The following is a 5,796-nucleotide window of genomic DNA, read 5'->3' as shown; positions in this document are numbered from 1 at the left end:
GGGTTCGTAAAGGGTTAATATATACATCAATAATATTACTTCATGGTGGGTCTTAGAACAGAACTACTGTGTCGTCAGAGAGACCACTGTCTGAGAAAGACCCTCAGATTTGACAAACGTGTAATGATGAAATTTAAATATTTTAAGTGGGGGGGTGTGGGGGGGGCAGTCTGTAAAGAATTCTTCCAGGTCAGGTTTAATTTCACAGCTGAAATCCCACCAACATCCTGATGGTGGTGCTGACTCTGAGAGGTTGTTGTTCTGTTGGACTCAGATCTACATCATCACTCGACTTGATCCATCTTAGAAACATCGTTCCTGGGATGAGGGAATAAAGCAGCACACACCAGAACTGGTCCACAGTTGACCTCTGTGACCTTTGTGGTTTGATGACCAGTCGGCCTGGACATTATCACTGAGTGGACACAGGAGTGGAGTCAGGTTTAACCTGGGATTTAGACGGTGATTTGATTTGATGTTGTTCATTGATGGAATGTGATAAAGAAATATTTTCATCATTTTTTTTATTGGTTTATTCTTTGAAACATTCATATTAATGTATTCACAGTCAGTCATCAATGACCTGCTACTGATGAGAACTGACTCAGTCTTTTCTTTTGGTTTTCGGTTACGGCCAAGAATTTTCCTTTCGTTGCGTCACTAACTGTCCTCATGTTTCTGCCTTTTCCTGCAGCGCCCACGTTTCCCCAGGACTTTAACTTGTCATTTATTGTAGTTCACATGAACGCTCTCCCCCCCGGGTCAAACTTTAGGACACATTGTGGCGCGTGAGTCAAAGGGTTTGCCCACGCCTGGTCCTGGTACTGGTCCTGGTCCTGGTCCTGGTACTGAGTCTCAGACTAGTTGGTCTTTTTCTGTTTATGAAAAGAAAGGAGTGAATGAATCTGGAACATTCTTAGTGAAAAGCTGTGAAATCCAAACTAAATCATCAAGTGCCGTTGTAGCTGCCACTGTGACCAAGAGCTGCAGACAGACACCAGTCCAAAGACTGTCTGTCGTCTCCTCCTCCTCCTCCTGGGGGCAGCAGTACTCTGCTATCAGTCATGGTAGTAACTGCATGTTGTACTTCACTGTACTATACCGGGCTTCGGAGTACAAGGCAGTTATTTTATTGCTCCCTTGTCCATCATGGCCGTCTGTGTCTCTGGGTGGAGAGACCGTGTCCAGCTGGTCTTTATTGTCCTCCTCTTGTCCCACTCTCTGTATGGAAACTTTGTTCTGCGTTGAGTTCTGATGCGTTGGGTCAGTTGACTAGTCACAGAGTTGACCAGGTTCTAGTCAACTTTGGTCAACCACAGGTCAGTAAGACTGGAGGGAGTTGACCTTTGACCTGAGGACTGCACAGAGGACCATGTCGTTTGGCTTCTGCTCCACTGTGGATAAAGCCATACTGTACGATCCAGTGAATTTACTCCGACCTCCTGCTGTTGAAGATGGAGAACTACACCTTAGTTTTGGAGCTCGGTTCGCCCTCACACACATTTGTTTGTTCTGTCCTTGGATGAGTCCACCGTTGTAGCTCCTGTTCCTGTAGCTCCACCTCACCTTCTCTGACGTAGACCAGCTCCATATATAGACCATACAGTAGACCACCTTTGGCTTTTCTCCAGGCTTTGTTTGGCCCTGGAGACCTAGCTGTGCATGTGACGTGGTCATGTGATGTAGAAGTGTTCACCTGTAGAGCCGTCAGTGTCCAAGACACCCACAGACGTGTCTGTTATTCACTGTTCCCAAATTAAAAGCCTCGTTCTATGTAAGTGTCTGCAGTGTGTGGATTTGTCCAGATGATGTCGCTGTTGTACCGAAAACGGTGAAAACCGTCGTCGTCCTGTTTGTCTTCAGTCTGTGGAACTGTTTTATTAAGAACCGATAAATCACTGATCCCACATGGCCTTACAACATGTAGGTCACTTGTTCAATCCCCAGCTCAACTGCTCCCTGTGTGCGTGCGTGTGTGTGTGTGTGTGTGTGTGTGTGTGTGTCCAAGAACATAAAGACTCTTTACTGACTAGAGGTGTGAATGGTACAGTTCTGTCTGTTCCTGGAACACTTCTCCCAGACTCCACTCACTCATATTTGTTCTGTGGTTCTGTGATGAGCTGGACGGTACACCTCAGCTGGACTGGACCCATCTGGACTGGACCGAGCCCATCTCCAGTCCGTCAGGTGTTCTGTTAGTGGACCTGTGAGGCGTGACGTCTCTCATCAGTGTGGCTGATGTTCCTCGTGTTTCTCAGCTCCACTCAGTTGCTGATTAATTGCCTGTGTGTGTGTGTGTGTGTGTGTGTGTGTGTGTGTGTGTGAGAGAGAGAGATTCAGGTGAGTCTTCAGTCCAAAAGTTGGTGTCAAAAAAAATCATTGACAGATGTTTAACTGTTTCTGATGAGAAGTCGACGTCTGATCAAAGTCCAAACATGTCGTGAGAGAAAACAACAGGTTAATGTTTCTGCTCATTAGTTCCTGTTTCCACCTGTTCCTGTGTCACTAACCCTGACCTTTGACCTTTGACGACCGGTGAATTCTATGAGTGGTTTCAGTCTAGCTGTGTCCGTTCATCCGTCCATCCTTCATTCATTCATCTGTTCTTCTGCCATTACATGCTTTATGGGGGCCGGTGGGGGGGTGAGGTGAGGTGCGGGGGGGCTGGAGCAGTGTGTGTGTGTTTGTGTCAGTGTGTAAGTGTGTGTCCCTGTGTGAACATCTCTGGGTGAGGAGCAGGGAGACGACAGAGATTTCAAGCACTGGAGGATTTTTACTTTTGTGAGGAAGTGAGTGTAATCAGTGGGGGGGGGGGGGGGTGAGGTCTCTGGGTGACAAATTGAAAGTGTCTGCGTCTACTTTATATCCCAGAGGAGGTCAAAGGAAAAATATTGGAGGTCTGTGTGAGGAGACAGGGCCGCCTGCTGCAGATAAATGGACTGATCATTTCTTATTGAGAAACAATTCCTAAAAGGTTCTTTACTGTGGAGCTGGATGGGGGGGGCAGGGGGCGGGGGGAGCAGCACACACACCAAACGCTCCCTTCCTGACCCTTCCTCCGCCGCCAGAATTAAATGGATAGAGAGGAGGCGTGTTTCTGATGGCACTCCTCTGCCACAGAGACAGTCCATTTGTTATGAAGTCGGGGGTTCTGATGAAGTGTGTGGGGGGGAGAAGGGGGGGGGTCCGGGTCTGCACAGCCCTCCGTTCTCAGCCACTACAAGGCCGGCCTTCACTCTGTTTCACATGAAATGGATGGAAGGAGCCGATTGAATTTTACACTCTCCTGCTCATGATTAATGTGTTTGCTGCTCCACCACTAGCTGGTGCTGGAGCGCCGCCCGGCCGGTGGTCTGCTGACTGTGCAGACAGTTCCTGGTACTGTTGGAGAACCTGGAGCTCCATCCAGGAACACACAGATGAAGTGTGTGTGTGTGTCAGTCATGTGGAGGCACACTGAGTGGTATGTGCTCTTGCCTTACAGACAGAAGGTCAGTGATTAGAGCCCCAGCTCCAGTGTGACTGGTTTGTCTCGGCCTGTGACCCTGTGATGGACTGGAGAACTGACTCCCCCCACCCCCCCCACCACCCTGACAGGTATTAACAGGTAGAAGAAGAATGACTGCAGTGATGGTGCAGCCTGTGGAAGAAGGAGCAGAAGGAGCGTCTTTATTATTAATAAAAGGTGAATTTGGTTGATGTTTATCATTGTTTCTTTTCCAGCGCCCCCCAGTGGTTCTGCTCTGGGCTACAGCAATGACCAAAAAATGTCTTCCACGTGTTACTGCTGTTAAACCAGAGGCTGGGTCTGTCTGTAGCTAACTGACAGACTGATGGGTGTTAGCATGTGTTAGCATGTGTTAGCATGTGTTAGCATGTGTTAGCATGAGCTTCCGTCACATCAGGCTGAAAGTTGCGAGGCCAACCTGTGTCGGAGCGAGTGCTGGTGGTGGGAGTGATTATCGGTGTCTCCCGTCCATTGACTGGGCGGAGCCTGGAGCGGGGGAGATAACTGGAGATAAAAACAAAGTGAGAGTGACGAAGGGGAGAGTGTCTGAATGAGGGAGAAATCGATAGGAAATCAGTGTTTGGGGGGGGCCTGTCATTTATCAGGTGACACAGCTAAACAGCGTCAGGGCACTAAAAGTGAGAAAAATATGAGCCTCCCCCTAGTGGTATTGATCACAGCGGAATGGGGCGACAGAAGGCCGAAGCCACTAATAAAATAAGACGTATCTGAGTGGAAATCAGCCGAGGATCGATGGGCGCTCTGATCAAGGCCAAAAACATCTTCACTTTAAAGTTGTGTGGCTGGGAGGGCTGAGCAGTGTGATTAAAGCGGGGGGGGGGGGGCTTCACACTTCACACCGGACCTACAGTCGCTGCCCTGAACCCAGTGAGGACCCAGAGGAGAGGAGGGAGTTCTGAGGATCAAGGTTCTGAGGAGAACGTCTGTGTGTCACTGTGGATCCTCTCATGAATCCACACCTGGTTTTCTTGGTGTCACAAAACTGACCAGAGTCCAGAGTCTGACCAGAGTCCAGCGTCTGACCAGAGTCTGACCAGAGTCCAGAGTCTGACCAGAGTCCAGCGTCTGACCAGAGTCTGACCAGAGTCTGACCAGAGTCTGACCAGAGTCCAGCGTCTGACCAGAGTCTGACCAGAGTCCAGAGTCTGACCAGAGTCTGACCAGAGTCCAGAGTCTGACCAGAGTCCAGAGTCTGACCAGAGTCTGACCAGAGTCTGACCAGAGTCTGACCAGAGTTTCCCTGAAAAGCCTCAGTGTGTTTTTACTGCTGGGATTGTGGTTGTGTTTAGGCAGTGGTGGCTTAGTGGACGCGGACTTGGGTCCAGGAGGTTTCAGGTTCGAGTCCACCAGCTGCCAAATTACCACTGAGGTGCCCTGAGCGAGGTACCGTCCCCACACACTGCTCCCTGGGTTAAAAGTAGAGGTTATGTGCAGTGGTGCAGTGGTGTGTCATAATGACAGCTTGGGTTGTATATGTGGGTTCAGACAGCAGATGGCGTTGAACCTGCTCTGATGGACTGACTAACATCAGGTGACAGTTCAAAGGTCAACGTGTCAGTAACTCATCACCCTAAAATATGGCGGCTTGACCACGCACACACCAGCTGTGATGTCATCAAAGTGTTCAAACCTTTGTTTGTATTGGCTCCTGGCTGTAATTGGCTGAACAAGACAACACACACACACACACACACACACACACACACACAGTGTTGTCTGTAGACATTCATTGTTAAATATTGATCTTAATTTGATCAGACGTTTATTTTGGTCATTGATGGAATTTAAAAACAAATGGTTTTTAGAATCTCATATTTGAACGTATGCGCTCTGATTGGACGTTTATAAACCCAGATGTGTACAGTTTACAGAAGTACAAATCTTCTGTAAACCAATCATATCGTCACATCTTTGTCATCCACACAGTCTCTGTCTTTAATGGTGTCTGTGTAAAGACAACGACTCAGCGTCAGCGTCCAAACCTTAACTGTGTCCTATACGCTCCACAGTCCACTGGCTGCTCAGCGCTCTCATTTATTACACTCCAGATGGTGCAGGAAGCTTCCAGAGAAACTGCCATGATGGCAGAAGTGCTTACAGAAGTGTCAGAGCCCGTGGTCCAAGGGGACCCTGGACCCCCTCCAAGCCCCCCCCCTTTAAAAAAAAAGAAAGAGTCAATGTTATAATCAAATGATATTAATAAAGAAGAACAGAATGTGTTTGGAACCATTTATTGTTAGCTCTGGTGTCTGTACCAGGACTGTTGT

The 5,796-nt window shown here is 48.4% G+C and overlaps 1 protein-coding gene across 1 annotated transcript in view; it reads left to right on the top strand.

Annotated features, from left to right (window-relative positions):
- Window positions 1–3,634, top strand: part of dhx35 (DEAH-box helicase 35) — an 11,171-nt gene extending 7,537 nt beyond the window's left edge. Inside the window, exon 22 of the mRNA XM_025059080.1 lies at window positions 3,485–3,634. The gene's annotated coding sequence lies outside the window, so the exon portion shown is untranslated. The remainder of the gene's footprint in view (window positions 1–3,484) is intronic.
- Window positions 3,635–5,796: the final 2,162 nt, after the last annotated feature.

This window comes from Cynoglossus semilaevis, chromosome 10 (genome assembly GCF_000523025.1).
Source record: "Cynoglossus semilaevis isolate Cse_v1.0 chromosome 10, Cse_v1.0, whole genome shotgun sequence".
NCBI lineage: Eukaryota > Metazoa > Chordata > Actinopteri > Pleuronectiformes > Cynoglossidae > Cynoglossus > Cynoglossus semilaevis.
Note: the sequence above shows the minus strand (reverse complement) of the source record. Positions and strands in the feature narration are given on the sequence as shown.